Below are 25065 nucleotides of genomic sequence, written 5' to 3' on the forward strand. Positions count from 1 at the left end.
CGGTGGGTCTTGTGCCCGGCCAATTGCATGCTGCCCATCAGCAGCCTGTGGAGCCACTGGCCAGGTGGCACCTGTGTGGCCCGCAGAGGGGTGTCACTGCCCTAGCCCCCCCAGCCCTGCTCTTGGGAGGTGGTGGTGGTGGTGGTTGCCACATGCAAGCCCTTCAGCTGCACGTCCATCCACAGAGGGGCACCGCTACCTTTGCCCTCTCCCACCCTGCTCCATCCCCACTTGCCCATGCATACCCTCTATCACCTTTCCAAGTACCCCTAGGGGTATGCGTACCCCTGGTTGATGACCACTGATCTAGAGGCATTGCTTCCCTCATTGTTGAAGAAACGTTTTATTCAGGAACGAGGACCATGGCCTTGGTCTACAAAGCAAAGTGGTAAGGTAACAAAGGAAGAGCATCTAAAATGCTTTATTTATTTATTTTTATTTATCATGTGATGATAAGACAGCGTTGGGCTTTTTATTAAGCCTGAGAATAAAACTACCAGTGGTATGAGTAGGTTTGTTTATGACTTAATCTAAAAGGATGAGAAAACATGTTGATATGCTAAACCGCTACTTCAGAGTGACAGTTTCGTAAAAATTGCTATTTTGTACTAGGCGAGCCCTATGAAATGGCTGATCAAATGGATTTTTATTGAGCAATTCAGCTCGATCTCCAATGGAATATCTAATATGTACTGACATCTTTATTCATCTTGAAAACCAGCACATTAAGCTCTACATGCAACAGTGCAATACCTCACCACCACTTACAAAGAAAAAAAAAAAGGGTAGGGAGAGGAGGCAGCGATGCTCTTTTGGAAAGCATGTTGAAATGTGCTCATTATTTAAGCTTTCACTTACTCGTGTTTGTAGAACGCTTTCGAAATATAAAATGTTCTGTCAGTTTTAAGTAACTTTACTTTTATTTTAAAAGGCTAAATATTTTTGTATTCCTGTGCATGTTACATAGACTGAGACTCGCTGTGGCTGACTTTCCTGTAATCTATGTTCCCTGACTTTTAACCAGGATGAAGCATTATGTTGAAACCTGTTTTAAGTTTGTTGGGTTCAATGGCATTCATCTTCAACTTTTCCTATGCCTTTTAGTAGCCTATTTTAGCTGTTGTTTCCTGTGGGTGGATCAGGGAAGAATTTTGTGTTTTTGAAAATTGAATGTTGGAAAGAAAACATAAAAATTGAAGAATTTGTGGCACTAGGGCTAAAAAGAGATGGTGAAAAAGCCTGGGGCTGAATCAATTTAATCTTTACAAGTTACTCTAACCTGCATAGACTGAACTGTTAAGCAAGTGATCAGACATTCACTTTTTTGATTCTGGAAATGCAGCTACATCCCTGCAGTGATCAAAAGGGGACAGAGGGTGCTAGAGCATGCCTCCTTGCTCAGCTGGAACCGTTCAAAAAATTGATTTAACCTAAATAAATTCAGTCTAATCCTACATCCATCCAGGTTTATCTTAAACTGGTTTTGGACACTTTGGAAGCAGTTTATGTACACTGAATTTCTGTTGTGTTATGGATTTGAACCCGTTTCTGATCACTTACACTGCTTTGTGTGTAATTTCTGTCCCTGGCCTAGTGTATGAATGTTTGTTGCTGGTCTGTTTTGTACTGTCTCTGTACCATTCCTTTTTACTGAAGGCCATATCTGTCCCCTTTTTACTGATTTTTGACTAGTTCTTTATTGTGACAATAATCCCATTGAACCTGGCCCTAAAACAAGCATCATATACTGTAGAAATCCAGACTGAGAAGATGCAAAGGATCTTGCAAGTAATATTTTATTGATATGATATAAAGCCAATGTACATGAAAGTTGCAAAGCGTTAGAACAGCAGAAATACCTTAAGGCACTTGGGAATGATGAGGCATTTTTCGACCCTTTTATGTTACAAGATCATGAAGTAATACAATAAGATGGAAGCATAACAGGGAGTGGAGAACTACTGTTATTGAAAGATATTGCCTACATATGCTTTCATTATAAACCATTTTTTTTTTTGTTCTAGCAGGCAGTGCATAGAGCACACCTGTGTCCTAAGCACTCTGTATCCCCTGTTCCCCAAAGCGATTTCCTTATGTTAAGCATCTGTAGTACTAGTAGTTTCTTTGAGGGACTACCAGTGCCTTCTGTAGTGCAAGTCTTTTCATTTAAGATAAATACTTTGTTTCTAGATGCGAGCAGGAGATATACTAATGCAGAGAGGACTTCCAAAATCTGCAAAAAGATTGCTTGGAGAGTAATGCTGCCATTATTACAGGGAAAGGAACTGCTTGCTGGTTTTATTGAGACTAGTAGCGGGCCGCAAATCCACAGCCCCCAACCAACATTATCCAGTTGTTTGAGCAGGGGAGTATTACTGCTTCAGTAAAAGATTCTGTTTGCCAGTAACGTGTGTGTGCTGCTCTGCCTTTCTTAAATTGCTGTTGTAGATAGTTGAGGTGACAAGATGTTGTGAGCCAAACTTAAGTGGACTGAACTGTCCATGATCATCAGGGCTCCTGGTTTACTTCCTTTAAAAACTTTGAATTCTCTGATAACACCCCCACCCTCCAAACTCTCTGATTTAAAAAACCCTAAAGCCTACATCTTTTTCCCATGATTAAAACGAAATGCACATTTATATGCATCAGTTAAACAAAATGTTTTATTGATATCTTTACAATTTTAAAGCAATTTGGAAGACTACCAGTGCCTTTAATCAGTAAAATAAATTCTAAATACCTGTATGTTTTGGCATTCGATTTTTGGTTTCATTTTTTTGTTTTTTGGTGGGTTTTTATAATGGAAAATCAGAGTTCCTCTTGCCCCCTTTGCTTACCATTTGTGGCTGCCCCCCCCCCACACTTTGTGGCACTGAGCAGCCCTGAGGTGCTGGTTGCCTGCCCATAGTGTTGCCCCTCACTCCCAAGCCACAGCCCCTTCCAACCCATCTGGTGCCCTGCACACCGGACCTATAGCCCCCTTGCTTTGCCAGTCCCAACTCACACTCCCCCGTGCCCCCTGGCACCATGGTAGTGCCCCTTGCTCCCAACCCATGCTCTGTCCTGCCCAGGTCAGAGTGCACCAGCTGTGGTGGCTCCGACCCATGTGAGTGGTGGTGGAACAATTCTGGCCCCAGTGCAGCCTGAAGGCACCCAGTGCAGAACTGCGGCACCCTTGACCTGAGCTGGGGCTCTCGTGCCACACCCAGGCAGCCTGGCCATGCCTCCCCTGGGCAGTGTCTCCTGGCTGCCCCACCCCTGGCATCAGCCCTGGTGCCACCAGCCCGGCCACGCAACTCACCCTCACTTGCCTGCTGGAGGGGCTGCCACCTCCCTTCCTTGCTGCAGCCCCAGTGCCCAGACACATTCCCCCAGCGCTGGCAGCCACCCGTGCCCCACCCCCCTTTAACTGGATATTGAAAAATGATTATTGGATATGTTGGTTATTACTTGAGAAATACTAGGCATTTAAAAAATATGTTTGGCTGTCCTTCCTGCTCTGTATCTTGTTGTTGTTGTATGTAGAATGCTTTTCCTTTTCTCCCCACCTCCAATAGTTTTCAGTGTTGCTGAGACGTCTTTTCTAGCACTTCGGCCTTTTGTCATAATTTGGTTTTAGCACACAGGCACTCATGCTCCCCACGGTCCCCAAGACCTAGCAGCATGCAGCTGCTTCCCTCTCCCTGCCTAATTGTATGCTGGCCACATGTGCAAGAATGTGCACGTGCACATGGTGCCCCCTGCTTCTAGTTGCCTTTTCCCCATTCCCCTCAGCCTGAAGCAGCTCCTGGCAGCCTTCTAGCCTGTAAGCTCCTTGCAGGCCAAGGTTTGCTGTGGGGAGAGGGGGAGCAGTGCCTCTCAGGCATTTGCACACCCTTTCTGTAACGACAACTTTTCATTTCCCAGTATCAAATTTAAAGTCTGTGCTGTATTTTTTTTTGGTTGCCACTGTTCCTCTTGCAGCATCTCGGACTGCTTTGAAATGCAGCAACAGGCATGTGTGCAATCACCTGGATGTGCCCATAGATGTTCAGTTGATGCCAATTATGTTGTTTTGTGAGACGGACAGAATCCTGCTGCTTCGACTGAGATTGCATGTTCTACTGTCTTTCAAATCAGAGTCTGTTTCTCTGGATAATTTTGTTTATCCAAATCCCTTCCTCTGTATATCACTTAAGAGTGCTTCTTAATTAAAAGTTGTCTGCAAAGATCAAGGGGTTTTTTTGTTGTTGAAGCAAATATAACTTCATCCAAAAGCTATTGTTCCTGCTCAAGCCTGCCTTCTATTTAAAACAGGTTTTCTTGTAGAGAAGCATAAAGCCTAATTTGAAGGTACTGGCACCATGTGGTGAACAGGAAAGTTAAAATTAATTATTATTTCTAAATAAGTTAGAATAAGTGTTATTTGAGCAGCTTTCCTTCTAATAAAATGTTTTGGAACTGTTAATGCTACCATTTAGGCACTATCCTATATGCCAGTCCTCTGTGTGCCATTGCTCTCTTTTGATTCCACTGGTTTGAAATCACGCAGTGCCTGTGGGTTGGAGGTGTTTGACTTTCTTCTAGCTAGCTCTGCTTCTGCTATTTAGCATCTAAAATGCAAACGTTTTTCAATCTCTTATTCTTATAAAAGAACTGTATTTGAGCCAACTACAGGAACATTTCTACATGCTGCTTGCTTGTCTGAAATGCTATGCCCAGGTCTCTTTTGTGCCAGTTTTTAAATTGGGTCGCAACCCACAGACTTTTTAGTATTGCTCAAGGAATGGGAGAGAGAACTTTGTTGTAGGAAAACATCGAAGAAGGGTCTTAAAACAATAGTGTTAGTTATATAAGGCTCTTATGCTGGAAAACTGGAATGTTTCTGGACAAAAAAATCTTTAACTGGATATTGAAAAATGATTATTGGATATGTTGATTATTACTTGAAATACTAGGCATTTAAAAAATATGTTTGGCTGTCCTTCCTGCTCTGTATCTTATCATTATATGTAGAATGATCTTCCTTTTCTCCCCACCTCCAATAGTTTTCAGTGTTGCTGAGAAATCTTTTCTAGCACTTCGGCCTTTTGTCATAATTTGGTTCTAGTTATAGTTTCATCCTTTTCAAAAATATTCTTTGGCAGTGGAGAACTGGGCCGTAAGGAATGGGTACCAAGGTGGTTTGTCCTACTCCATTAAATGTTCTGTAAAAGGCTGACTTGAATAAATAAAGTGAAAAATGGTATCCCATAGGATTTAGTTCTTTAAATTGCTTGGTGTGAGTTTGCATTTGCCACCATTTACCCATGGAAGTAAGGTTGTTCCCATAACAGGAATATTTCCCTGTTGTAAGTGGACAATGAGTGAAGTTACCCATGAGGAAGAGTTTTCTGTATTGTTCCTGCTGGATGCAGTCTTAATGGGATGAATAACTAATGTTGGTTCTGCGTATAAAAGTTAATCCAGTCTTTTGTGTTGTCAATCTGGCTCCTTTCACGAGTCATTTCTTAGTTAAACCATATATGTGGCTTATTTACCTTTGTGCAGAGTGCTGGGCTAGTCTTTCTTTGCTGGGCTAATTCTTTGCATGCCATTTGACAGATGGTTGCCATCCATTTTGATGCACTTCTGTGAACCTGTTTTCTTAAAAGGACTTTCTGTTTTTATAATTGGATAAGATATCTGCTTTACAGTAGCTGAGACAGTGGATTTGCATCAGTCAACCTCTAAAAGTGTTGGCACATCTTCTAGATAATCTGACCTTCTTTACTACAAGAAAGAATATTTAATTAGGACACATAGACACTATAAAAATCATGAACTCATTCAACCACGCTTTGCTAATGGGAAGAGGAGAGGGGAGTATTTTTCATGTAATAGAACTAAAGACAGTCTTTTGCCTTCACTGCTTCATTTTGCAGAGATACATAACAAAAGTAAAATAGTTGCTCCTCATCATCAGAGCATTACACTTTTTATACTCCATATTTGTACCTCAGTTCTTCTTAATATGTTGTATGTGTGTATGCATGTATAAATAAGTCTTTAACACTGGAATCTACTCTCCTGTCATGTTACTAGTATCTACTTGTCATAACTGATTAAGGAACCTTTCCTTTTCATGTGCTAAACTTGAGATGGATTATTCCTGGTGTTTCTGAGCATCCTATTAAAACACTTTATAGTGTTTTAAAATATATACTCATATTTATAACACAAAAATATATATTTATATATTAAAGCTCTAGTTGATGGAATTATATTCAGCCTCTGATTTAGTTATGAAATGAATATTGAAGTCCTTTCTCTTTTGGGGGAGGAATGGGAGAAAGGAGGCAAGAGGGAAAGTTTTTTTGGGGTTTTGTTTTTTTTAACTTAAAAAAAAAAAAAAGAAAAAAAAGAAAAAGAAAAGAAAGTATTATACAAACCTTAAACACAAATGGTGAAAGTGCAGAGGTGTGTGGCTCTCCCAGGGGCCAAGCATGAAATACTTGTTAACAACAAAACACCCCACAAAAATCATGTCACTAGAGATTAAAATCCCTTCCTCCCTGCCTTTTATACGGTTACACATGCAGGACCAGCTGTCCATTTTCTACCTTGAAGAGGGCTTCTTCCAGCATGAGACAAACTGGAGAGAGAGAGATTGTTTGTAAAAGTTGCAAGACGGTTCTAGATATAAAAAACCTTTTTTCTGTTTTGTTGGTTTCATCCTAATTGTTTTCTAGGTAATTCACACAGCGGTAACTGCCTGTAGTATGGTACTTCTTGTTTCTGCTTGTGCATGCTTGTGTCCTGTCATATGTACCTAATGTCTGCTGCTGAATTCATGAATGAGGCTCCATCTCGCTGTGTGATTTGTACTGGCACAGCATAGCTCTGCCTTGTGCTATTTTAGTTTACATAACCTAAGTGCTGGATTCCATCTCAAAGCTTCCCATTAACTCCAAATGCAGCATGGGATTAAATGTGCATAGAGGGCGTCATCCAGAGTTCACTGAAGCAAACAGGGATCCTGCCTTTTACTTTAGTAGGCATGTGGATCATGCCCTTAACAAGTATAATGCGTGATCTTTCTTTGTTTTATCTGTTAGTGTTTTAAGTACAAGTCAATGACACTTTTTGCCAATCCGTTATGGTGGTGCACAAATGCTCTCTGGTGGGTCAAAAGCTAAACAACTTTGTTGTAAAGAAGAAAAAAAATTTTGGTCTAATTAGAAGGCATATACTATGCATATACTTGAGGTGATTTACTTAATTTGTTTTAATTTCTAAAAGTATACTGTGAAAAATGGCGAGTTTAAGAAACTAATGTCTTTCATTAAGTGTCAGGGCAAGTTACGCAAATAGTCTTAAACTAGGATCCTCCTGCAGTATAATATTTAAGCTCATGTCCAGTTTGAGATCACTTATGTAGTTGTGTGTTTCTCTGCATCAGAGCTTCAAATTAGAGAGTATGTGAAATCAAAAGAAATGCAAAATGTTTGTCTGTTTCCTTCATAAGCCCCCTCTACAGGTATCACACAATTAATTGGTTAATTTTACAAGTACCTTAAGACCTGTGCAAAGTAGCTATCACATGATAAACAGCTCCAATCAGCTATAAAATTAGACTTCAAAAATATGCATTAACATTATAACTGGTTTCTATCAAGCTTTAACTTGCATGTGACAGGGTCTCCTGTGCAGCTGGATGGGTCCTCTATGCCCAGTGTGAAACCCCCAAGCCCTGGGGATTGTAGCTGCTGTGATCACCAAGGCTCAAGAGCGCATGAAATCTTTGGGCCCATATGCGCAGCTGGGATTGAGAGTCCTCACACCTGACATGCGGGATCAGGCTCCCCCTACAGCGGCAATAAAGTGCGATTGGATCTAATGCGCGATCCCAGAATTGCGTCTCCTGCCATGCACGTAGGGCATGCCAGGAGACAAAGTTGTGTGGATGACGCATTATATCCAATCATGCCTTTACCTACACATATAGAGGGGGGCATAGTGGTAGACATTTTAAATAACCTTTTGGCTTTAGAGTTAAACAGTAAAACACTTTGGAAGTCTAGAGATCTCAAAGGTTACGTAATGGGATTTTAGGCCTTCTCATTTTTTAATTTACCACTGGTGGATAGAGTAAGTTACTTCTGACTGACCAGTAATAAGCAATGTAGGATGTGTCCTGTAGTTAGGATCTTTCTTTGTTTAAAAAAAAAACAGTAGGAAGACTGTGTAAGCTACCTTTGCTCTTTCTATCTGGGACACCACAGAGGCATGATTATGTAAAATGCACATACTTTTCTAACACAGGGCTTCCCAACATATGGGCAGTTGGGGGTTGCATGTCCTGTGTACTGCAGACCCCCAGGCTGCATGGCCTTCCCAGGGTCCCTCTGTCACGCATGCAACCTTCTCTCCATTCCAGCCCTCTCCTGATTTCCTGGCTGTGTGTGCAATGCAGGCAGCCTCACCCTGACACCTTCCCCCTTGCCCCCCCCCCCCCCCGAGTATCTAGGACTCCTGGCTATACATGGAGTGTGCAGCATTGATCCTTCCCTGGCTCCCGTCTCCCACTATGCTGCCATGCCGTGCTCGCAGGAGTGGGGCGTGGGTCTGCAGGATGGAGCAGCATAGCAGGAGGCTTCAGGGGGAGCCCAGGGACCTTGGCTGCCACTGCAGCAGGAGGAATGGGAGTAATAGTGACTGGGCGGAAGTCTATAGGCCATGTGTTAACCCTTTAGGAACTACACATAGCCCGTCAGCCATGAGTGCGGTAGTCCTGCTCGTAACACCATTCTCCATTTCCTGCCTGACTTCAGACTAACACAGCTAATCACGTCTCCTCCTGTACCCATATTGTTGCCCTTAAACAGGGAATGCCACCTGGTAAGGGCAAATACTTTTAATACCTGAATTGTAAGAGAAGGCAGACATAGAAGGAGGTTTAGTTAAATTATTCAGCATTAATATGCATAGATCACCCTGTTATATCCACTAGGATGAGAGAATGGGTAGAGCTTGTTCCCCAAAATTCAAAGGAGTCTGTTAAAAATGGCTTTTTTTGAGAAGCAATTTGAGTGGAATATCTGGTACAGGCGAGCACAGATAGTTGAATCGTATGAAGGTTTTCTTAAGTAAATAGCAACCAACATAATTCTTTTGACTGTGCAGACTTGTACCAGCTGAGAAGATAGTTTTATATTTACAGTTCCTGCTTTGGTTAATGGATGTTGAGGGAAAAATAACATTTTACAATGAAAAGCATGAGATTTCATTATTTTGTTTTATGAATGTGGAGTCAGTAAAGCAATGATTAACAAGAAGATGGGAATATGCTGTTTACATGCATATGACAAATTGTTCAAAAGAATATCTGTAAGGAGAAGTAATGTTAACTTCTTTCACATTCTCTCAGAATATTGTTACAATGGCTTAGTAGTGTATACGTTGTACTTTTTAAAGCCTGAATGAAAGTATTTAAATAATCTTATTTAGTGTATTTTTAAAATGTAATGTTCCTCTTAGAATGGCCTATTAAAAATGAAACTACTCTTGGAAGTGTCATTTTTAGTATATCATTAGTATGAGATCATGGTTTATAAAATGTCAGGCCATGAATACTGTAGCTGCAGCATTTGAGAAGAAAAAAGCTAGCACAAACCTCTTGCATACATTTTAAATACATTGAACTTGACCTCTGGTTAACAAGAGTTAAGAGCAAATTTGACAAGGTACTTCTGCCAACTAATTCTGTAAACATTTTTGCCCAATATGTAACTTGCTTTGAAGGATTTAAAATTATTAAATATGGCCCAAAATTGTAAAGAAGTAGGTCTGTCTTGTCCCATTGAAAATATTTGCGTGTGTAAGGTTTAAGCAGTTTGATTAGTGGTTAGCATTTTTGGAGGGACTAATGTTAGAACATTTTATAGTGTTGAACCTTAATTGAACTTTTCTAGTAAATCCACCATTTGTTATTTTTTGGATATTTCTTGGGAGAAAATTTGGTTCATATTTCAAGAGTTTTAATATAGGGTATAGTGATTCTGGGGGCCAGGGAACACTTTAGAGTGGCTCTCAGAGCCACTCTAATTTAAGTTCCCACATCATCTTGGTATCCAGCATCCCACACTTCAAAATGGTGGCAGGCACACTTTAGCTAAAGCTCATTGAAAGAGCTGTAGTTAAAATGCCCTTGCTGCCATTTTGAAACAAGGGGAAACTGAATATATGCTGAATATATGAGACGGAGGCTGCTGGTGCACGATAATTAGCACACTCCAGCAGACTCTATTAATCAAGTCTGCTCTGTCATGCTGTCATTACAGTGCACTGGAGCAGCATCCCCACATACAGGGAACAAGTGGTGCCTGCAGATTTTGTCAACTGGAAGCCCATTTCATAAAGAGCTTAATTTTATAGATAGTTGTAGACCTGTTTCCTAAATGTTTTACTATTCTTTGGTTTTCAGGATTTGTTCTAATCCATACAGGATTACACCCTAAATTTACTTGTGAATCTTGCAGGGATCTAGTCCTTGTTTGAGCACAAAAGGCAGGCAAAACTTTGGGCAGAGGTGATATCTATCAACATGGCTATGGAAGAGGTCACATTTTGCCTTTTGAAATGGAAACTTCACAATGTAAAGACTAAGAAAAATGCCAATTTCAACAACTAGGACTAATTTTTAACATGGATTTTTATGCTTCTCCCTGCCCCCCCAACCTGGCTGACATCTGGTACCTACAGGTAAACAACCTGTTTTTGTTCTCTGCAGTCCTCCTAAATTTGCATTCCAGAAGAACTGCTTTCTAAAGCCTGGCTTTTTTCATACCTGAGGGCTTTCTGACCATCTTTCATATATCTCACCATTTTTAATTTCCCTTTTTTTTTTTTTTTTTGCCCGCAGAAAGACGTGTGTCCGAAAGCTTGCAAATAACATTTTTGCAACTATTTAGTTGGTCTAATAAAAGATATCACTTCTACACAAAGACTTTGCCTACCTTATTAATTTTTGAAATTCCTGTTATGTCTGGTAATTTCATGTTTTATCTTTGCATGGTTTAAAACGCAGTTTAGCCAGGGTGAAAATAAGTGCTTGTTCAGAACATCTAATATTTTGTAAAGTCAACATTTAGCTGAATATTTGATCTCTTTCAGTATTTTCAGTAGGTTTTTCTTATTAATTCCATTTATATATTAAATATCTCTGGACATATATTTAACTTGTTCTCTGAGATTTGTTTTCTCCTGGCACAGTTTTTACACTGATTCTGCAAGTATTCTCTGTTAACTGCATATCTATTAGGCCTCTGCGAAGCGGCTAGTAGTTGCTTTGGATTTGGATTTGGCTGATTTCGGGGACAAGGATTTGATTTGGTGATTTGAATCATTGTCTTGAATTGATTGGGCTGAATTTGATTTATGCATTTGGCTGCTGCTGAATTGGCTGAATCTCCGAATCAAAAAGGCCCCATCCTCCACCTGGTCTCCCAGCCCCTGTCAGTGGCTGGCGCCAGTGTCCTGGCTCTTTAAAACAAAACAAAACAAAAAAAGCCTAGCACTCGCACGCTCCTGCTAGGTGAGGGAGGACAATGCCCACTGTCCTGCACTGCAGGGGGGGCCTCTGCCATTTACCTGCATCCCCTGCCCACTCTCCCAGCCTCAAAAAAGCCTTGCACTCACTGGATGCTGCTGGAGCAGGAGTTGAGCCCTGCAGTGTGTGTGTGTGTGTGTGTGTGTGTGTGTGTGTGTGTGTGTGTGGAGGGGGGGGCTCTATCATGAGCCCCCAGAAGCCCTGATGGCTGTTGCAGCACCCTGTGAGTGCAGGGCTTTTTTCTTTAAATGCTGGGACACTAGGGCCGGGTGGGCAGCTACCAACAGGGCTGGGAGAGTGGGTGTAGGTCAGGGGACACTCAGGGGGGCTGGGGAAGCAGGCAGGGGATGGGGCCTGCTGGGGGTTGCCCCATGGTCCCTCTCCTCACTCTACTTACTGGCACAGAGTCTGGGTCCAGCCACCTGCAGCGGCAAGTGGGGACTGCCCGCATCTCCGAATCTCTCCAAAGCTTTTTGAATCTTTTCCCAATCAATTCGGACCTTTTTATTTGTCTCTGGATTCAGAGATTCACCCACTGAATTGGGCTGAATCTCCTCCAAATCGAATTGGCACCTGAAGCTTCTTACAGCCCTAACATCTACCTTCTTTGTTGGCGTCTTGCTGTTGGTATGTAGGAACATTGTTGGAGACTATAATATAACTGCTTGGCAATTTAACCACTTTGAATTCAGACAGACCTACTCAGTCATGATATTTATTCTGTGTAGCAAAGAAGTATGCTTGCAAGTCTTCAAATCTTACATGGAGGTAGTTGAGGGACTGACTTGAAACCAGAACCCGTTACCCTGGAATTGCTGGTTGATGTCTAATTTCAGAACAGAAGAAATCATTAAAAGCTTCAAGACTGGGATCTGTCCTTTTCCTTTCACTATTTTTAATTCCAGTCATGATGTCAATATAATCCTGCCGGTGTAACACACAGCCAAGAAGGCTTGTGGCCTTTTAAATACGCCAGCATAGCCTAGTCACTAAACATGCAGCCGGGATTCAATCTGTATTACTCTTCAGGTGCCTGCTGTCATAACAAAACAATTATGTGTATTTTGTCCTGTTCCTGAAGTGCTTTGTTCCCAACAGAATGGTCAGTAACCCATTGAATTATTGTGCTATCTTACACTATAATTTCATAGCACAAGGAGGGTGAGTGGCAAGTTCTAGATATTATGGAAAAAGGAAATTTAAGTTGGATACTAGGATGAACTTTCTAACTAGGAGTAGACTTGGTACTGGAACAGATTATGTAGAGAGGCCGAATTTTTTAAGTGCAGGTTTGACAAACAGTTATCCAAGATAGTTTAGGCCAGTGGTTCCCAGCCTCTGACCTGCAGGCTTAAGTCATCTATCCTGCAGGGCTCCCCACATGTCTGGGAATTTGAAGGTGGGTGAGTGGTGGTAGTGGTCATCATCCTGGCTCTGGGAGCAATGCTGCCATTGCTTCCCCACTATCAAACTTCCACACCCATGGGGAATCCTGGGGGTTGGGTGACAGGGTCCTGGCACACCAGATCATGCTGACATGTGGGGTTGCTCTGCAGCCAGATTCTGTGGACTACCCTGTGAGCTGGCGTAGACTACTGGTGTAGACGTAGGTAATTCTACCTACAGCAGGAGGTTGAACTAGATGACTTCCTGAGGTCCCTTTCAGCCCTTTTGTCTTATATTATTATTATTCTGTTTAAGATGAGGCCTTTCTTGGCCACCTTTACAATCTTTGGGAAATAACAGTATTATTATTCTTTGTATGGCAGATAAAGCTGGCTTGGATTAAGTCTGTATTCTCTTGTGTTTTGACAGATGATATCACTAATACTCTTCAGGATTTCTTCCTTGTTGATGAGGAAGAAGATGAACCAGCAGGAGTAACACTCAAGATGTGAAAAGTCCTATAGTTAGATATCTAGTTGCTTTCTTACTGGTGTTGCACAGTCTCCATATCTTTGACCTAAATTAGGACATAACTGTGGTAGAAATTTGTGGACAAGAAAAAGGTATGGTGGCCTTGCTAACATATATTAAATACAGAAAAAAATTGATGTGTAAATGTTTATGAAATTGGTCACTGGTGTCAATAATGTGCAGCTGGAGAGAGAAGGATCAGAGTGGGGAAGGTGATGAATGAAACATGCAGTTAACTAGAAATTGTTTCCCAGTCATAATGTAATGTTTCCATTTGATATTCTATCTTTTAGTTATTTGTAATATAGATTAAAAAAAAAAAATCCCACCTCCCTCTCCATTAATAGTGTTTCAGTCTATCATTCACTAGTGTCTTACTAGTTATCTAACTTGTTTTATAGATGTTTTTGTTAAACTCTTATTCTGTATTCACAATTCCTTTTCTCTGTAGAAAGAAGTGTTATAGCCTTTGTGGTAATGGTGTGAGTTGTGATTTTTCTCTCCTGTACGTGCACGCATTCTTCCCAATATTTTCTTGTGTTTAAATTTCATTGTGAAAAGTGTATCTTGGTGTACAAATTTAGGGTTATACAAATATGAAGAATAAATCCACACAATGCCTCTTCTTAGATGAGTAGCTTTTCCATGAATGAAAGGTAGCTTGTACCGGGTAGAGAAGTGACTTCCTGCCAGTGAATAAGTGGCAAATCAAAGACTTGGGAGTTCATGGTTCTACAAATCAAGCTGTGTTTTAATATAGTAATTTTACATAACCTATTAATGAAGCATACTTTAGGTTTAGGAAGTGCAGTCATCCTTATAATGGCCAGTTGCTTATAAATTAAACAGGTGCAAACTATATTCTTTTTCAGCATACCCAAGGAGCTCTCCATGTAAGAAGTTATGGAGGGTGCAGCTTTTTTGTTTTTTAAGTGTTATGTTTTCTTTCCAGCATCAACTGTCATATCAGAACTCATCTCTTTATTTAAATGCTGACCTTTTCTAGGCATTGGGAGAGCTGAGAGCATGGAGTTTTTTTACATCAAACAGAAGTGAGATGGATTTAGGCCTCGTGGCTGATATGGTTTGCAAGGTCTTAGCTGATGGTGGTGGAGAAAAGGAAACCAAGCTGTTTTGTCCCAGAATAGAAACTGCAGCATTTTTGAGTTACAGATTTATTCCATGCTAGCTCAGTCTGAAATGTTTCCTCTTCAGCTGATTAAAGTTCTTCCCACTGTGAGGAAAATTCAGGTTACTGTGAAAGAAACTAGATCAGACACAATTGAGATGGTGGCTAGACCACATCTGCTTTTGTCTGGACTAGTGATATTCTCTACAGATCTGGATATGTGGGGAAAACCTTTGCATATCACCTCATCTCTGAATCTATGTCCTTCTGAGTGCTGAAACTAATAGTGATTTTATGGCGAGTGGAATGACAACTGGTGTGAAACTGAGAGGTGTCCAAGTTAATTTGTTACATGCAAACTGCTACCAGCTTCTTCAGACAGTGATGATGATCCAGGTGCATACTAGCCATGCCTTTAGTCCAGGATCTGGGTGGGGAACTAGTATAAGATCTGCTGTGACAGCTCAGTATCCGTAGACTGTTGCCCTAGACAAGGAGATGCTCCACTCTGTGGATGCTTTGAGTTCTTATTTCTTTGTCCTGGTTAGTTAGAACAGTGTAAGTATCAATCTTGATGGGAAAGCTCACTGACAATGGGTAACTGGTAATCTGTGTATGAACACATGTCCAATAACTCTGGGTCAGATTTCTTTTTTTTAAGTGTCTAAAAGTAGGCTCCAAATCCCATATATAGATGCCTAAATAATTTACATGATTTTTCAAAGTGCTGAATACCTAGAACTTTTTGTTAAATAGGATTTAGAAAACTAACTTTTAATTCCTGTTCACCCCTTTTCACCCCACCCCCACAAACTTGCCTTCTGCATTGCATTGTACCAAATGCTCAAACATTAAAGCCTGGAACAATTTGCCGCAATTTGGAAATGCATTGCCTTGATTCTGTTAACATTTTGCATAATAACATGAGAAAAAGCTGCTTTGTGCACAGCACAGGATGTTACACCACACACCTGGTTTACATGCTTGCATTCTGGTTGTAGCTTCACACTTGTCTGAGTTGACTGTGACCTGAAGTGTTTTCCCTTGATAAAACAAAAGAGTTTGAAGTGTTTTGGTGTAATTCCAATACTTGTTTGACAGATTTTTATGAACCATCAGTTTACCTTCACACATGTATTGTGATTAAGAGGTCAAACTGGGTTTCTTAAGGTTGGTGATGATGTACATTAAGCTTTTCTGGGAAATGGTTTGTGATGGTAGGGGTTTGCATGCTGGGTGGTCCCCTCTGCTTACACAGGAAAATATATCAGTGGGCAGAGGAATATAAGTAAGGACAGCTGCTTCCCTCTGCACACTCTTTGCCTCTGACCCCAAATGTGCAAGTCTTAAGGATGTTGATATTGCTTGAGACTGGGTAGACTGAGTGACTGTTAGCATGCTTTCCTTTAGTTCAGCAGCAATACACTCAGAGAAGGTGAATAAATTTCCATACTGCAACATCCCTTTTTCTCAAGAGAAGATTACGTCAGCTAATATCAGCAAGTCTTACTAAGAAGCTGTTACCCAGGGGAAAGTGGAGTAGTGTGAAGAGACGGTGCCTGTTTGGGTTCCATGTCTATTCTTGGGGGATCCTGTAGGGTTGTAAACCACCCACTTTGCTTCTGACACTTCTCTTAACTCCTTTCATTGTGCTGAAAACCTAATGAGCTGAAGTGGTTCTTCTCGATGTCTTTTTTTTTTTTTTTTTTTGAACAGAGAGGTTGCAATATGACCCTAAGTGTTGGAAATATTATGGAACAGTGGCACTAAACCTTTTGGTCTCATGGGTCAGATAAGTGGCATGGGGTTAGTACGTGGGCTGGATTGGGCCCTGCATGCAAGAATCAAGCCCTGCGACCTTTACCTGGCTTTGCACAGCTGTGGCTGGTCCCATATTCCTGGATCAGGCCCTGTGCAGCCTTGGCCATTTCTGCATGCTGGGATTGGGCTCTGCACCATCCTGTGTGCTTGATGTAGCATGCCGGGACACAGAGCTTGCCACTTTTCTGGAAATTTGGCAGCAGGGGAGAGGCAGTTAACGAGGCCACTGCTCCTTCATCACCAAATCTTTGGACCCATTGGGGAACTCCATGGACTGGATGACATGGCTCCAGGGGATGAATCTGGTCCATGGGCCAGGGATTGAGTGCCCCTTTTACAGAAAATGCATGAGTTTATTGGGAGATTACTCCTTCATTATTCATGCAAGTTTTCAATGAACAAAGTCCGAATTGTAAAGTACAGAACATGCCTTAGGACCCATCTGGGTCCTGTTTGATTATTTTTGTATTGCACAAAAATAGAGTTAATACTTAGTATATTAGTATCCTATATTTCAATGTTTGAGAGAATTTGATACACCTTTGTGATTACAAACTCGTATATTAGCTGAAAAATACATATGAAATTATTTAGTATTCATTAGCATAACCAGTATATTTTTTTTGCATACTGCACACCCCCCAAATTAGACATGTGCCTTGGTTTGGAAGGCAGAATATAGAAAACAGTATTTTTGTGGTCTAGACCTGCCTTTCTCACGGTTAGTCTATGCTCCAAAAACGCCCTTTTTTCCTAGGACAACAAGCAACGGGGCTGAGTCCAGTGCTGACTCTTTCATAACTGCTAATGAATTGGCAGCTGTTTTTGGTTGCTCAGTCAAAAGCTACTACCAGTTCATTAACAATTTTATAAAGGGTTAACACCACCTCATCTGAATCTGGCCCTCTGAACCTGGTTCGTGCCTCTCGCTGCCTGGACCTCATATGCTCAGATTGGGTCCTGCGCCATTCTAGTTGTGTGCGCCAAATCTAGCATACAGGGTCATACCATTTGGCCCCCAGGGCTCCTAATGAGTCTGGAAATTTGACAGCAGGCAAGTAATTAGCATTGCCATTGTTCTCCTGTCACCAGTTTTTGGATCTGTGAGGAGCCCTGCAGGCCAGATGACATAAGTTTCACAGGCTGGATCTGGACTACAGGCTAGGGGGTGAGCATCCTTGGTGTAAATGTTGTAAGGAACTAGAAAAGGTTGCAAATAATTTCACATAAATTCATGGTTAAGAACAAAAGATTGTTGGTACATATTTTTTCTGTATTTGGCTAAATCTATCTGGTATTGACTTTTAAAAGTGCATATATAGTATTTCTGCTCTGCTATTTCTGCATATATACTATTTCTGCCAATTAATATCATTCACATATTGACTGGAAATTGAATTCGGTATTTTAAAATGTGCTATATGTGTGAAAAATACTTGAAAAAAATGACAACATTGCTTTCTTTCCTGACTGTTGATTATTATTTAATGTTAGTAATATTTCCATGACTTTAATTGGGAGTCATCTATGATGTTTGAAAATGGGTCTTGGACTTGAGCCCATTTGAAGATTTCACTCAGTCATCTCACTGGCCTTTCCTAATGACCAGGGACTAATGTGAGTAGTGGAACCTTAACTTAATCAACATTAGCAAGAGAGATTTTCATGGAATCATACAAAAGTGGGGCTGGAGGGCACCTCAAAGTCATGTACATCAGCCCCCTGCTCAAGTCAGGATCTGTCCAGTCTGTCTAATCTGCTCTAAAAAATTACTTGGGTTAAGTGCTTACTTCCTGTAAAGTCGTCTCGTGGCTCAGGGATTCTGCTATAGAACATGGAGTTTTTTTGAAGCTCCAGCGGATGTGATGATATTAGAAAGCAGAATTTGTTGGGGAACAGCTGTATCGCAATTCCACTGATGTATTCATCTGCTCTGGGGTTCTGGGTGTGGAGAGGAAGAGAACACCACGTCAGCCTGCCAGCATTCGCAGCTTGGAAGGCAAGGCATGTTTTTCCGGTTGACTTTTTTTACTCTTATTTGTTCTGAAATTTTTGAAATGCTAGAATTTTCCAAAATTGCCTTTCTCCTTTTCCATTTAAATTGGTCAAATTCAATGCTAAATATTATTTTTGTATCAAAATACAGTTCAGTTATTACAGACAGTTTTCCAGAGATCTGTATTATAGTCAGTTTTCTCTAAAATATGCATTTTTCCCCCTATCTGGTGATTATGGACGCCATAATTATCAAAATATAGTAAAACGTTAGTGTCTGGATATCTTTCACTAACTTTGCAAATGTAGAATTTTTCTTAAAAGGCAGTTGGATGGGATAGTATTGACAGTTTTAGTGTGTATTTTTCAGTTAGATAAGTATAGGGGCAGTTATGTTTTTGGTGAGATAAGGTATGCAGTATTTTTGTCACTTACTAGCAACAGTTTGCACGTGGGATGTTTATGTGTGCTATATTAAGAGAAAGGTAGACACTTTTTGGGGGGTAAATCTGATATTAGAGCGACTCAAATAGCTGGAAAAATTATCCTTTGCAAGTTTTTGGGTATATTAAGAAAACAAACAACTGGTTGGACATGAAAACTTCTTCGTGCTGCTGGCTCTGAGACTTCTAATCTAGTGTTGCAGAACAGACCATCAGTATGCTAGCAAGCTGCTAGTGCATTTTATAGAGAAGGAAAGGTAGGAACTATTTGTATTACTTTAGTTTTTTTGTGTTGTACCTGAAGCAAATAATGATTAAGTGGGGAGCTGGATATTGAGAAGTTTGATTCCTCTTTGAGAGTCTGCTGCTTAATTCTGCTTTCATTCTAGATAGATGATTGCTCAGAGCTCAAAATCTTTGCTAGTTATTGAATATTTGTTCTAAAGCCAACTGCTTAGAGTAAGGTTATCAAGGGTTGAAACACGTTTGTAGGTTTTATAGACAAAGAATAGTGTGTCTAGAACTGTTAGAAAAATAATTTGAAGAAATCTGTTGTGATTTCATGAGAAACATGGGAATATAAAACAGTCTTGAAATATACAAAGAGAAGCACTTACCTGAAGAACAACTGTTCTTCAGGTAAATAAAACTTACAAATGTGTTTCAAGGCCTATCTCTGTGACCATAGGGGATAGCACTAAGAGCAATGGCCTCAAGCTTCAGCAGGAGAAATTTAGGTTGGGGATTAGGAGGAATTTTCTGTCTATGAGGGTGGTCAAACATTGGAACAGGCTACTTAAAGAAACTGTGGAATCTCTATCCTTGGAAGTTTTCAGAAGCAAGTTAGGCAGACACTTGGCTGGGATCATTTAGTCAGGGTTCATCCAAGCAGGGGACTGGGCTGGAAGACTTTGTGTGGTCCCTTCCAGCTCTATCTTCGTATGATACTATTTGAATTTAAATTATGTTGATTTCTAATAGAGTAGTTTGAAGTTCTGAGTAGCAAAAGAATGATATTACCTAAGGATCATCATAATAAACAAATGGAGTATTAAGCTAAAGTTGTCTCCAAAATGTAACTTGTTTTTCCTCTTCTTGCATGCTTTGTGCATTTGTGATCAGTCTAGGAAACAAAAAGCAGGTTAATTGGCAAGTTCTTTCTTGTTAGCCCAATACTGCATTTTTGCAGGCAAACATGGCAGGATGGCATAGTAATGCTTAGAAGTAATGCTTTCCAATAGATCTTTTGTTTAATTCCTGGATACATTTATATAAGCCTTTCACCAGATCAAAGCACTCCAACAATTGTTTTCATTCTGAGTTCAAGGTGTTTTCTTTTAAATACACGTTTCATGGATTAAATAAACCCGAAGTCTAATAAAAATGAGCAAGATGCTGTATGTTGAAGTCATGGGTTTTAAATGATTCACATTTAAGAATATGTTTATTAATGATATGCTGTACTCTGAAACAGTCATGACTGTTTCTCTTGTAGCTCAATTATGGAAGCTTGTTGGTTTTTGCAGAACTTGTTTTCTTTTTTAAATTGCCTCATTATCTTTGAGAGTTAGTCACTTAATGCATTTCACTCTTTGGAACCTAAAACAAAAAAATGAAGATTGCTTTTAGATGGTTTTATCACCATAGTTCTAATATGCCGTCAATATTGAGATTTACTTTAAATTAAAATAAAATATTTGGAAGCATTGAGAAGTATGCTTGGGCATCAGGGTAATGTTAATTTAAAGAGATGATATTACTACATGGCACTAGATGGTGCTATTGCAGATGCTCTTGTAAATTCTGGTTTTCATAGTTTCATAGTTTCTAGGGTCAGAAGGGACCTGAGTAGATCATCTAGTCCGACCCCCTGCCATGGCAGGAAATACTACTGGGGTCAAATGACCCCAGCAAGGTGTTCATCTAACCTCCTCTTAAAAACCCCCAGGGTGGGAACCAGCACTACTTCTCTTGGAAGTTGGTTCCAGATCCTAGCCACCCTGACCGTGAAGTAGCGTTTCCTGATATCCAGCCTAAACCTGCCCTCTGCCAGCTTGTGACTGTTATTCCTGGTCACTTCTGGCAGTGCACGGGGGAATAGTTTGCCAGGTTATGTAACCAAATAACTCTTGAAAGAAATACTTACTGTTGGTTATGTGATTTTGAAGTTGGCTTTTTGAATCTGCTTTTCAGTGGTTCCCAGACCTTTTGCGTCATTGGACAAATGTCAGCCTTGAAAATCCACATGCATTCTTATCTAACTTTTAATTGAGAAGAGTGGTGGTGTAAAGGAATAATTGGCTTAGTATTCTGTGTAGAATTGAGAGGGACAACATACATGTTTTGGGATAGCAGAGAGGAAGTTGTTGAAGAAATCAAGCTGAGATATGATGAAGACTGAAACAAGATGTTCATTTGTAAAGATGTATAGGAAAGGACTGCTTGGGAAGCCTCAGGATTTGGACACTATGCGTTGGTCAAGAGAAATAGAGTCAAAATGGTCTCCTTTTCACAGGCCTAAATGCCTAATAGGATGGTGTTTTCAGCAGTGATGGAAAAACAGGAGAAGCTGTAACATAAGTAGGACTGGAGAAAGAGGGCCAGGTTTCAGGAGGTACCTCACTGGATGTAACATCTTGAGAGGGTACAGATGCAAGATAGGGTCATGCTGTTACCAGGCAGATGCTGGCTTCACTGTGTGCCCAGGGAGGATCATTCCTACAGCTCTCTTTCCTATTACTTAGTGCTAATGAAACATTATGAGGGTGAGAAGATGAGTTCAGTTCAGGCACTGTTATGTGTAAACTAAAGACAAGATACCTAATGAGTGTTGGGAGAGATTAAAGAGGCTAGATTGGGGACCCAGGCTGCGATGAAAAGATTTTGTGTAACCGGCATAGAGATAATATCTGATTATTATTTTATTGAAGAGTTGTAGTACCTTAGTTGTTTCAAATGATGAAAATGCAACATTTTTCCATCCTCTTGGACAAGGGGTTTTCAGTATATGCTGCAGGGGACAGTTTCAGTACAGTGACTTAATGATTTCAGTGTTTATCTGAATGTTACTCTTAAGAGTATTGGAATGGTGACTTTTCATTTTTCTATACAGAAGAATTCATACTAAACTGTTTACAAGAATGTAATTCATCAATTTGCCCCCACAGAAACGTTTCATTAGTGCCTCAATTTTATGTTCTGAGGCATGAGTAAATATTTTAGAAGTAGAAATGACAGCACATGTGCATGTGTGTTACAGTAGTTACATGACAGTAGTTAACAGGTGGTCCTGAAGGTTGTAACAATTTAAGAAAAAGGAGTCAATTGGCAATAAAGAGAACATTGGGGTGGTTTGCAGAAGTTAAATTGTTGAGTAGGAACTAATTGCACGCTCCTAATTACTTAAACTTTACAGATGTTCCTCAAATCTCCCTAGGGTATAATGTAGGTGTAAGTAGGGCTGAATTAAAAACAGGAACATTTAGTCTAAATATAAGGAATTATAACATTTGGTAGACCATTTCTTAAAGAAAGTGATGAAAATGGGTTACTTAAAGCTGGAAGAGGTCAAACTGTCAAGACTAGACCAGCAGGAGATTTTTTAATGCAAATTTTGTTTCTGGTTTTAATTTTTAATTAGTGTCCCATAGAAACTTCTACCATGCTATTCATCTAGTCTATCTTCAAAAATTTTGACGGGGAAGTAAGAATGAAATTAGAGAAGATATTAACACCACAGAGACCATGAGATTGAGATTGTGAATAAATTTAGAAATTAGGCTACTTGTACAGAGAAGGTAGAAAGTTAGGGCTGTGCAAATCTTCGGTTGCTGATTTGATTTCAGCAGCTGAATCTCTGAATTGAAACAAGAGACCCTTTAATCTCTCCAAACTAAATCAGAACTCCGAATCGATTTGGAGAGATTCAGAAAGGTTCAATGATTCGGACATAGACACAGCTTTAACTGTTTTTTCTACATGCCTGAAGGTACGAGGCGGCTTGTGAATGCTGAGATGCCAGGGTGGATGGAGTGTTGCACGAGAGTGCGGGTGGGGGGGGTCAGCAGTGCACTTGGCAGTGGACCAGAAGCACTTCTGGTCCACTTCCTGGTCTGCTGGGGAATGTGTGCCCCCCCCTGCCCCCCAGCTTGGCAACTGGTGCGTCCTTGGTCTAGGGATACACCCAGGGTCCCCCCGCAGCTGATTGCTGAGCTGGGTGGGGAGTCCCCCATGCATTCAGCAGTGGACCCAGAAGTGGAGTAGAAGTACTGGATGTGGCCGGTGGGTTGTATTTTGCCTGCCCCCGCATTAAGCGAACATAAATTAATGTCAAATTTAGAATTATTTTTGCTGCCTCACTACATAATAATACACATCAAATGCTACTGTATGAATGGCTGCTGAAATCACGTACATTCAGTAATTAGTGATCATTTTTACAATTTACAGATACTGACTTAGTGTAAATTTTTTGAAGAAAAGGTTGTACTTGTAAGAATATTCTCCCCTTCATCTGCAGGAATGCCGACTGACATGTTTAAAACTTGAGTTAAAAAAAACAATATGCCCTATTCATTTTCCTTACATAAAATTGCATATGTAACTGATTTCTTGATAAGGCATAAATCTTTCAGTGTTTCATGGGCAAAAAGTCATGGTTTAAGTTACTTTGAATGATCTGGATAAGCAAGCTATGAAGGACTGATTTCAGTGCATTGTGTGGTATTGAGTAAAATTATGTGCCAGTGATGTGTGTACCCAAAACTCATATTTGGATATCTCTATTCCATATTATTTTTAAGGAGATTTTAAAATGAATATGCAATAATTTCCTTGCATACATCTCCAAGTTTTCAACTTCAGAAGGTTGATGATTTTGTGTATTTGTTTCTTGTCTACAGCACTGGCTAATTTCCAGAGACCTTCAGAATTATTTTGGGATTCTCTAATCTGGGCTGCAGTCAGCTCTATATTTTATGTTAATTTGCCACATAGTAATTCTGGGACTTCGTAATTATAACTAATTGTGGGTTTCTCTCACTTATGAGCTGTAACATGATGATATGTTTCCTTTTAATATTGTTAATTTTCTGAATAAATATATGTCTTGGTTTTTAGATTCTGGGAAGTGTCATCTTGGATATTACTGTCCAGATATTTTTCCCAAGAGATATATATCTACTGTTTTGTATATGCTTTTGACTAACAGCTTTGACTCTGACCAGTCACAAAAATGTGTTTGTATTTGTGGTGACCTACTTGCAAATATCTTCTCCAGTAAAGGCTGGCACTGTTTGAATCAAATTTGTTGGCAATTACTGTTGTGAAAGTTTGTTTTGTTGGTATTCGCTTCATGGTGGTGGAGAGCTTAGTCTATCCATGTTGGAGGATATTTTTACAAAGAATAGTCTTCAGTGAGCTGAAACGTGCCTTGTGTTGTGTTATCAGGCTGATCTGTGCCCCTAGCTCAAAGCTGAAAAGAGTGGGAACTTGTTTCCCAAATCTGTTTGCTTTTCCAAAGTTTTTTAGCAATTCACCTTTAGTTTTGAGAGAGAGTTATGGTATATCTGCCTGGTAATGTCAAAGAGGGTATTTTATTTATTTATATATAAAAAGAAAGGGGAGATGTAAACAACTTACAAAGAAAGGAGATAGAGGTGTATCCTTTATCCTATATCTATCTCCTTTCTTTGTAGGTTGTATGAGGATTTGGAGCAGGGTTTGATTCAGCTGGTATACAGAAGTTCAGTGTACTGACTCCACTTTCATGCTGCTGTCTTGTTCTTTAGGTTTATAATTTTTTTAGGGGTGGGAAGGACAAGTGAGGTAGAAGGAATAGGTCTTGGGCTGAGATGCATTCACTATGTATTGTGAGGTTAAATGATGCAGTGCTTTTAATATGCATTTACAGAACCTGAAATAATATTTCTGATTGACATACTCCATTCCTCTTAAATAATGCTAGCTTTAGATACCAATAAACTCACTTTAAAATGTCAGCATTACCTTAGTAGAGTACAACAGAGAGGAGGAGGATTGTGCAGTGCCTCATAATATAATCTGCTGTGAATGCCAGCTCATTTTTGGCATCTCCAAGTGTTCTTGGGAGAGTTCCTCTTCTTTTGCTTCAGCCAGGAAGGATCCAGGCCTCGGGAGCAAAGGCTATTGGCAAATCTGAGTGCCCTTAACCA

The 25065-nt window shown here is 40.2% G+C and overlaps 1 protein-coding gene across 2 annotated transcripts in view; it reads left to right on the forward strand.

The window, feature by feature from the left end:
- JAKMIP1 (janus kinase and microtubule interacting protein 1) overlaps positions 1-25065 on the forward strand; it is a 258178-nt gene that overhangs the window by 71889 nt on the left and 161224 nt on the right. For both annotated transcript variants that reach the window (XM_090035563.1, XM_090035564.1), the window contains exon 2: positions 13385-13578. The gene's annotated coding sequence lies outside the window, so the exon portion shown is untranslated. The remainder of the gene's footprint in view (positions 1-13384; positions 13579-25065) is intronic.

This window comes from Crocodylus siamensis, chromosome 2 (genome assembly GCF_052110815.1).
Source record: "Crocodylus siamensis isolate JL-2025a chromosome 2, ASM5211081v1, whole genome shotgun sequence".
In the NCBI taxonomy this organism is placed as follows: Eukaryota; Metazoa; Chordata; order Crocodylia; family Crocodylidae; genus Crocodylus; species Crocodylus siamensis.